The following is a 10,194-nucleotide window of genomic DNA, read 5'->3' as shown; positions in this document are numbered from 1 at the left end:
AATGGTTGTTGGCACTCAGGTGTTCTGTGGGTGTGGTGACTTGGGTGCTCTTGTTTGTGTTGGGGGGACCTTAGGGGGTGCAGTTGTTGGTGGTGGGTGTTTCAGGTGAGTGGGTGTCCTGTTTTGTGTGTTTTCTATTTACTTCCGTCTGCCATTTTTGAATCGGTTTGATGGCAGAGGTGATGTTCGTTTGGTCCTTTCGCATTCATGCTCCGTTTTTCGATGATTCCATTGCGGTCGTGGGAGCTGGTGAGTTCCGTAGGGATTGCGGGGTTATCCTAATCGTGCGGCCGGACCCTCCGCAGATCGTGCGACGGTTGGCCCTGTTTCTGCGGTTTTTGCGTCCGCGGCCGAGGGAATTTATGTTGTACCGTCCGCCTGTGGCGGTCTTTCATGTGATCCGTCCGCCGCGGTTGGTGTTTGATGTGATCCGTCCGCTGCGGTCGGTGTTTGATGTGATCCATCCGCTGCGGTTGGTGTTTGCTGTCAGTTATATCCTAATTGCTACCGCGGATTATCCGCGGAGTGGTCGGGAGTATTTTTTCCGTGACCATGGCGGACGGAACACGTTACCGTCCGCCATCCTAATTGACCCCTAAGGTGGTATCTAGCCAATTATTGAAGGCAGCGTTGGCGATGACGAGATTGTCATGAGGGACCAGGGGATACCTCTTCAAGGTGACGTCCCATTTCTCCGCTGATAGCTTCAACCATGTTCGGTTCGACTTCTTTGAAAGGCTAGCTACATGACTTTGAACAGGTGGGGACCAGACAAATGAGAGCAGAGCATGATCCGACCAAGGAACGAAGGTGGGCTGATAACTGCTAATATTTCCCAGGTTAGTAAAGAAGTGGTCGATTAAATGACCTGCGGAGTGCGTTGGTTCAGAGACAATTTGTTTGAGTTGGACTACCCCTAGGGTGTCCACTAGATGTTGCGATGAAGAAGCCTCTGAGTTATCAAGCTGTATATTAAGGTCACCCATGATGGAGAAATTAGGGATACTACTGATGGAGAGGGAGATCTTGTCGAGGAGGTTGTTGCAGAAGCTGTTATATGGTGGCCTATAGACAAGAATACCAAAGAGAGTACATATAGGGGAGAAAGAAATGGAAAATCCTAAGCTCTCACAGTCCGCAAGAGGGCTCTCTGATGTTCTGCATAGAAATGTGTTCTTATAAATGATAGCCACTCCTCCTCCTCGACCCTACAGACATTCCAAGACTCTAGAGAAGTGGTTTAGGCCAAAGTAGGTGAAGTCCAAGTGGATGTATCCCTGTTTCGCCATGATATCTTCAATTTGACCAGACAAGTTACTGAAACTGAAACCTTAGTCTCTACAGTGGAAGATGAAGATGAAGTGGTAACCCTCAAACGCCAAGTCTCCAAGCTACTGACAACATCCCTAAAAAAACAGGCTGAAGATGGTAAAAACCATTCACAGAGTAATTGCCTGCGATTCATTGTCTTCCCCGGAGGGATAAAGACATCTGGCATGGATAACCCTTTGAAGGAGTGGCTCTAGTCCTTGGTCCCTGTCGACAAACTCTATTGCTGCTTCATGGTGGAGAGGGTTCACAGATCCCTGGCTGGTCAGCATCCCCAGGGTGCCCCTCCATATCCTTTCATCGCCCACCTCATTAATCATTGGGACCAAGTGGAAATTCTCTGTGAAGCCAGAGAACACCAAGACCTGTGCCTCCAAAAAATCAAGATCATGATATTCCCATATTATACATGTACGGTCTAGCAGTGCAGGTGCACCTTTGAGGACAGCAAAGAAAATCTCAGGGCTCTTAACCTATGCTATATGCTCCTCTTCACTGTCCGATTAAAATTGATGTTCAACTCTTCAACTTACTTCTTTTTTAACCTAGTGCAGGCTTGGGAGTGGGCGACGAAGCAGAAAGACTTCTGACATCCACATTCCTCAGAGAACATGAAGACACAGGTGGGGGATGCAACCTGACAATGTACCTAAACACCCTTGGAGGAAGAGACTCTGTTCTCTGAGGGCTCGACCTGGCCCATGGAGGGAATGAGACTCACTGAGGTTTTGTTACTTGCCAAGCTAGACCTTTCCAGTACCTGGGATGACAACCGTGAGGCGCTTCCATGATGTTTGAATCCTTGTGAAACTCTCACCGATCCTGGCAACAACTCCCGCTCCTCTCAGCTCTCTATGGATGGACTCCATGGATCTTTCTGCCTGTAAACCACACATCTGCAGCACATAAAATGTTGTTATGCATCAATCAGATTTGGCTCCCTACCTCTGTCGTTTTTCACCTGATGTGTGTGCAGATACTCCCTTATGATATCCCGGACCATGGTCTCCTCCTTGAGATAGGGCCTATCCAGGGGCACCTGACACCCATGTTGCATCTTAGTGCCTGGTACCTTGTGGGTCAATAAAGTGCAGGCTACTTTGAGGAGGAGACAGTGGCTTCTGCTAGGACCCCTGGGGCTTCTAGCAAACTTGCCCTTCGGGGTTTGATCAAGGTAAATATCTGCTGTAAGGAAATACAGAAGCTGGTGCAGGTAACCAACCTGGAGGCAAAGATCCTCTCCGTGGAGCGGTGGACATGCCACCGTCCAAAAGCTGACTTAGCCACTTAATTGGCCCAATGCAAGATCCCAACTGAAATTAATCTCCATAGAAGAGGCCCAACAGTGTTGGAGAACATCGACTCAATGTGTGTATAAATATGGAGAAACATCTGTCAATCTCCTGTACTGGCTGGCAACCAAAGGACCTATGTCCAGAGTCATATCATCCTTTCGAGATGCTGCCAGACCACGGAGGCGGCGTAGGTCTCTGCAGACTACTACCGCACTATCTATGCAGTGACCACCACACAGCGGGCCTACACAACATTGTGCAATGGGACAAAAGAGGGATCATCCATCTAGATGACGTCTGGTGAGGGGATGCCCTAATGTAATTCCAGGAAATGCAGGAAATGTATTGACTTTCTCGCACCCAGTTCTATCACTATCTGGCACTGTGAAATGCCCTGTCAGAGCACTTACCCACTGGTAGACGCATCCTTGAATTTGAACCTCTGGAAGCAAAGATCTTGATGGGGAAATTGGTTAAAGGTGCCATTTTCTAAAACATACTGTCCATCATTACTGTTCCAGACCACATTACAGACCTACGCCGGAGGTGGGGAAGTGAGTGGAGAGCTTGATGACGATGGACTGGCGTGAATCCTGCCTGGCTCTCAGAAAGCTGGCCATCCTCCGCACCTCTGCATGATCATATTCAATTACCTACACCTCACTTGCCCAGTTCCCCCCCACTCTTTGCCGAAGCAATGGAGCCCCTGGCGGTTTGCCTCCAAGGAGAGGGCACAGACTGGGGTGTTCTATTAGTGGGTGCTACTCACAACGTGTCCCTGTATGCAGTGACCTGCTACTTTACATGCAGGACCTCACGATGAACCTCGAGAATCTTTTGGCCATGCTTGCAGATTTTGCTGTCACTGCTGAGTTGAGAGTCAATTGGACAAAATCCACTATTACCTTCTTTACCCCGACCTTCCCCCGCCAAATATGCATTTTGGAGACATCAGTACACAGGCCCTTCGTTATTTAGGAGTTCAACTCTATCACTCTCCTAATGACCTTTATGAGGGCAATCACTGCAAGGTACTAGCAGGTATATGAGCCCTAGTTGGCTTCATCAAGACCCTTTCTTTGGCCCTCATCGGGAGAATAGCCCTGACGATGAAGGTCTTATTACCCCAGCTCCTCTCCCCTTCACAAACCTCCTGGCCATCCTCCCACCTCTATTTTGGGGAGCTCGATGCCCTGCTTTGCTCCCTTACCTGGGCAATGAGTGACCCTGACCAAGATGCAACTGCCTATCGACCGGGGAGGACTAGGGGCCCCGTCATTTGAAGCATATTTTCTCTCAGCACAGATTCAGTGGCTATCGCTATGGATGGTGGGGAGCCATCTTGGGGACGCTGGCTCTGACACCGGGCTTTTATTGCCGTTTGATCCTGCCGTGAACCAGACCAGTCTCGATTAACCTGATCCAGGTGGCATTTGCTAGGTCCAGCATGCTATGGGTTCACAGACTGTCTCTAGAAATCCAGCTATACACGCCTGTGCTACCACTAGCAGGCCTACCCCAGAGCAGAAGTCACTTTAATGCCCAAGCCTTGCAGAACTGGATGGACCACTTGATTCTCGAGGTCGAGTCCCTTTTCGCTGATGGCCAGCTTCTCTCATTTGACCAATTGGCAGAAGAGAGTGGTCTCCAGTATGGGCAGTTCCTTCTCCACTGACAAATCATCTTGGATGCCACTAGCTCTGGGACCTCTCCAACATGAAGCCCATGACATACTCGGTACTCCACACAGTATTGCACATGGGCCCTGGACACCTTTTAATCACCTGGCTATACAAGGCTATTCATGGGCTCAAGGCCACGCCACTTACCCAACGAGTCACAAGTGGGAGGATGGATTTGAGCGGTCCCTACTTGATAAGAAATGGAAACATGCCCTGGAGTATCCAAATACAGTATCTTAAAGCTCTCAGTTTAAAAACATTCAATTCTAAATCCAACACTGGGCATACCTAACTCCGGCCTGACTTCAGCTCTTCTACCCAGAGTCATAGTTTTGCTGTTTCCTCTGTCAGGCCCCTAGCGCAACATTTCAAAATATATTCTGGAATTGCCCCACCTTACAGCTCTGTTTGGATGCCTTCCACAGTACACTGCCGGAGGTCAAGGAGCTCACTGAAATTACCGCATGGGAAGCCTGTGTGCTAGGAGTTTTCCAGCACCAGAATCATCGCAGAGTCCTGATGCAGTTCGCGTCTTAGGCTCTCCTTTAGGTGAAATGTGGAATCACAATGCACTAGCAAACTCCTTCAGGTATCCCTCTGGTGACCTAGATGGGTGCAGTCAGCAAGTGTGGTTCAGCAGAAAAGGACGCGATCCGGTACGAAGAGGTACAGGGAGTGTTCTGACGACACATCTCCACTGAATAGGCCTCTCTCCTTCAGAGTTTATGACAAAAGATGGAGGATGCCCAACCACCACTGACATCGTCTGTCTCAGCCAAGGTGTCCTACTGCGTGCTCCCGCCTCAAGCAGGCTCCTGACCTCGTGAAGTATCTCACATGACATACATGCACACTCAACACTGACAGCCCCCTCTGAGACACGCCCAAGCCACATCTCACATGAGCCCGTAACCCCAACAGCATAGCCACAAGCAACGAGCATCCACCCGCTCGCCCACCCCCAGTCAACTTCCCCTGGTTCATCCCCAAATTCACAGTTAGTTACCAATACCTATTTTTTCCACCATCGGACAAACAGGGGAAGGCCAACCCCAGGGGTAAAACAAGCTTCATTGAAGCATCAGACAACATCACATTGTCAGTTTCTACTCTAACCCGCCTGTAACCATGAGATGTCCTCCAGTACTACACAAGTAACCTTGGTTAATAACAATGTGTAATTATCCTAAATTTTAGAAAACCTAATAAAATGGCTTAAAAATAAATATATCTACCGTGCTTCTCTCACCAGGGCATATACATCATCTTTTATAATTTCCCTGCTTATAGTTACATGGCACTGTACCCCGGGGCACGTGGGGGAGAATTTAAGGGTGACATATGTGTACAAAGAAGGCAGATCACTACTGTGGAAGTACCTTTAATTCCAAAGTCGAATTCACATATATTTTACTTTTAAAGATAGTCTGCAAAGCAGGGCTGCCTTTATACATGACAGCAGGCATGTGGAGAAGTGTGGCTCACTGGTTAGAGCAGGCAGACCCTGAAGCAGAGGTCAGACCTGGGACCAGGGTTCAATTCCCGATGCGGCAGGGTCTTGAGCTCAAAATGTCCACGGACTCGATAATTCTCACTTCGGTGCCTGACCTAATCATGGGTTCACACTCTGCAACTCTGGGCATTAAGCTTGCTTAATCTCCGCAACGGCCCTCCGCGGCGGGATGCCTGGCTTACACCTTGGGGATGCCCTGTAGGGGCTATCTCACAGGGAAAAGCCAGGACGGGTTCCCAAGGCAAGCGCTTAGAGAACCCTGGGTGATAAGCGCTATATAAATCCAATACATACAATACAATACAATGCACACTCCAGTGCAGGCAATCTACTGGATCTCTAAACGTCTCTGCCCTATAATATACTAGGTAGTTTGAATCCCCCTTACCTTATTTTATAATAGGGACGTACAGGGTTCTGTCATAGCCAATGGGGTTGGTCAGGGCCAAAAGGATAGCTTTCTCACAGTATTGATTAGTGATTGTTGTGCAGGTGACAGTTGACTTGTGATGCCAGCCAGAATCATAGAATACAGGCCACTGGAGTGCTAGCACCTAAATCAGGCCAACTCGTTAAGTGGGCCTATCAGGGAAACTAGAATAAACACTCCAAGTGGATGGTCTTCACACTCATATTCCCTAAATGGAAAATATAACACATATTTACACACACACAAACTCATTTCACATCAATATATGGTATCAGAATGATTAGTTATACAACCATTATAACAGCTGCAAGCACATTGTGTCCCATAGAAATGAGGAAATATTTTGTATTTATTTATTCATGTATTTATTTATTGTGTTATACTGTGCAAACTCTTTCCAAGTTTGCTAGCGCTGTACTCTTTCATAACCAGGACAATATTCCAGTCTGTACACATGCACACCCAGCTCCCTACCTTTCATTCATGAAGCTGGGCAGAGCTCATCTAAAAAAGTATCCTATAAAAGCTATTAACCAATGTGTGCAAAATGGTTCATGGTATGTCGCAACAATACCTCTTTGGCATCACGACTGCTGCATTTGCTCCAGTAATTGACTCCAAACACCAAAACCTACTGATTACATTTAAATCATTGTGTGCGACTGCTAGACTGTGCAAGTCCCCCTTCAATGCCTGCCTGCTGACATCTATCCCTGCCCCGCACTTAATCACTTTAAAACCTGTTCAAAGAGCCTTCTCTTGAAGGTGGAGAGAAAGGATGTATAAACGAACACCCATATCTAAAATGTAAGAAGTTTGTAGTGAGCTAGTCTGCCTTGCGCGCCATGTGTGCGACACGCGAGGCATAGGTCTCGTGCTGCCCATTGGCACGTAAGGAGTGGTGACAGTTGGTGGCTTGGTGACATGGCCATTTTGTATGTACCTGGCCAGGGCTGTGACGTGCTGGCGGGAGCTGTGAATAAAGACTGTTCTTCAATAATTGAAGTGTGCCTTTGAGTTATCACCCTCGATTCTGGCGACGAGGCACTACAGTTCCCGCAACGGACCCGCGATAAGTAAAGGTAGTTGAAAGTAAAGATTCCCTTGGAAATGATGCGTGGACTGTGTAGGCATCGAATCTGAGCGATGCAGACGACTGCAGGTGGCGTCATCCAGGCGAGTGAAGAATGTTGTGCCTGGTCTGCCAACGTGAAGAGGTGTGTGCTGGAGTGTGGCGCTGCGGTGGAACAGTGTGGGGTCTGCATCTCCTCATTGCCGCTACGAGGAAGGAAGCTGAGGTGAAGTGCGACGCGCTGGACAGAAACGTAAGTCTAGCGTGAGTTGACCCCGCCTACCTCATGAAACTTCCCCGATCAAGTAACAGCACATCTCTAGCTTCTTAAAGGAGAAGGAACACATTTTCCACTGTTTATTTGTGCCGATGTGCATTTCAATTGGGGCACAAACCACTTAAACATTGGGTAGAAGAGATAAAGCACGTCATAAATGGTTATATAAAAAAAAAATAACACTGTAGTGTTACAACTTATGTAACGCAGAGTGGAGTACATACCGTCCTAGCCAAGCCTAGGGAAAAAGTGTTCTAGGGAACAATTGATGGTTTCCTTCCTGTTTTTGTGAAACCACTGGTGATTTGCGCATTATAGAGAAAAAAATCATAAGTTGAGGAAAAAGAAACTCTCTGAGGCATATGTAGGCTGTGGGGTTTTAGGTTTAAACCTATAATAACTGATAAAACCCCACTGAAAGAAAAATAGCCCTCACCGGTGAAAACATATAAACACTGAAAAAACACCTGGACAACCACAAACTAAATGCCATTCAAAGAAAGGAAAAAGAGAGTGAAGGTCATTTTTTCCTTCCTGAGGGGGTCAATACAATGTAACTTTGTTATGCAAGCTATCAGTAAAAAAGACTGGCTAACATTATTCTGCTTGAGTTTTGTTCTTTAGGGATGCCATTAAAATATTGTTTCTTCTTCCTTTTTTCAGTTTTGTGGCCTTTGGTCTAAAGATGCAGGGTTTAGTTTCATGTTTTCGGTCTAGTTTAATTATTTTATAAACTATAGAGAATCAGGAAATATCAAACTCATGTTTGATATTTTGGTTGCATTTGATCCTTTCACTGATAGGTAAAATGGATGGTTTCATAAAAATCTTTCCTAATATGTGTCATCACATTTACCCACTGATAATGGGTAAAAACCCTTAATACATCAGACCATAGTTTCTAGTGGGTCAGTATTGATAGTAGGTGAATTGCCAACACCTCAGGCTTTAAACATTAAAAGCAAGGTATAGTGACAGGTATATATATCACCAAGCATCTGGGATAGTGGTGAAAACATGACACCAGACTTTTGGAAAACATGGAACGCAGTGTCACTTGTAATGCTCTGCAAAAAAGGTTCTTTTCAAGTTCAACAAAGATTGGAGTGATATTGTTTGTATTTGCAGTGATTCAGCTACGTATATAAAATAGTTGTATGATGACCTGTCAAAATTGATACCCGAGCTGAAGTGATTCCCTGTAGGAGATCCTTGCCACTTGTTAGATGGTATGCTGAAATCATCTTTAAAATCTTCAGAGTTAATGAGAGATGCTATTGCCTTTTTAGTCCATTCTGGTGCACTGTTTTCTTATGCACAGGAACTAAACCACAAATATTTATAATTATGTGCTTTATGTGGCATCAAAGAAAGAGTCATACCAACTGTGTCCCTTAGCTGATGGTTCTCAGCACAAGGGGCTATGAATGCTGAGAGGGCCTTTTCACAGAAGTTTACATGAGAAGGAAAGAGCAAGCGCACATGACCCAAAGGCTCACTGAAGAAGTATTGTATGGTGTACTACAATAAGATTAATTTGCAAAACTCTATTTGGACCTCAAATACACAATACGTACACTGTCTATATACCATGTTCTTTCAGTGCAGAGAGCAAGCAATAATAAAAGCAAAATGTTCCATAAACACTGGAAAAACACTTTTTCTGTTGTTTTTAGTGGTGCAAAAATGTGAAACCACTGTTTTTTTAAGATATTGAAAACGCTGAAAAAACCCCACCAGAATTTACCAAAAATACAAACTGAAAACAGGAAAGCCTAGGCATATGTTATAAAATTTGGTTTCACAAATAAAATAAGTAATACCGGAGAGTAATGATGCAGTCAATTCATCCTCCTCCCCTTTTCTTAGATACACCAGGGGAACCACCAGTACCTTGGAGAAAATGGTTTGACGCATTTGAAAATTATTTGGGGGCAATTGGAGCGCACAGGTTCAGAGCAGAAAGAAAAAGATTCTTACTACTTCACTCATTGGGGTTTGAAGGAAGAGAAACACTCAAACACTTACCTGATGTAGTTGATGAAGGTGGCGAAGAAACGGATGGATACCAAAACACTGTTAAAAAGTTGAAAATAAGGTATGACAAGCAACCCAGTGTTGTTGTATCAAGACACAAATTCTTCAAAAGAGCACAAAAAAATAGAGGAAGATGTTGACACGTACATTACTGCTTTGAGAAAAATGGTGGCAGAATGCAAATTTGAGAATTTCGGTGAACAATTGGTACGTGACCAATTCATAAGAAAATGTCTTGATAAAACTATAAGACAAAAGTTGTTGTCCTTGGAAAATCCACCTTTAGATGAATCCATCCGTATAGCTAAGAGCATTGAAACGTCTCAATCCTCTATCAAAGAGCTTGAAAGCAAAAACGCAGAAGTGGTAACACACGTGCGCATAAAAAATGTGGTGAAGAGAAAAGATTTTAAACAGAACAATTTTTTCAAAAGAATAGACATCTGCTTCAGGTGTGGTTATCCTTCTCACACAAAAATTGGAAGACCATATCCCGCGAGGAATGCTACATGTCGTAAATGTGGGAAGATAGGGCATTTTGACAAAGTATGCCAAACTC

The sequence above is a fragment of the Lissotriton vulgaris genome, chromosome 6 (genome assembly GCF_964263255.1).
Source record: "Lissotriton vulgaris chromosome 6, aLisVul1.2, whole genome shotgun sequence".
Taxonomy (NCBI): domain Eukaryota; kingdom Metazoa; phylum Chordata; class Amphibia; order Caudata; family Salamandridae; genus Lissotriton; species Lissotriton vulgaris.
The sequence above is the reverse complement of the archived record's forward strand: the minus strand, read 5'-3'. Positions refer to the sequence as shown.